This window comes from Cupressus sempervirens, chromosome 10, assembly GCF_028749045.1.
Source record: "Cupressus sempervirens isolate cs-2001-9-10 chromosome 10, ASM2874904v1, whole genome shotgun sequence".
Lineage (NCBI taxonomy): Eukaryota > Viridiplantae > Streptophyta > Pinopsida > Cupressales > Cupressaceae > Cupressus > Cupressus sempervirens.
Window position 1 is genome coordinate 426,477,411 of NC_143127.1, and position 284 is coordinate 426,477,694.

The following is a 284-nucleotide window of genomic DNA, read 5'->3' on the forward strand; positions in this document are numbered from 1 at the left end:
TTTGCAGTAGTCTACTGCTAAATGTCCATAACTCATTTTTTGTTGGATCTTCAAATCTCTCACACCTTAGCATGGCTCTCCTTGGAGTACCTCTACCAATTTTCAATGTTTTTCTTGTCTTTCTCATGAGTTGAGCTTTCTTCATTTGGGTACTTCCTATTGTCAACGGAAGTACTTGTCTTGTGATATTACTATCTTTAGTGCATGATTTAGAACCCACTTTGTTATAAGCACTCATTAGATTCTTTACAATGCTTTTTTCATTTGAATTGTCCATAATTCTT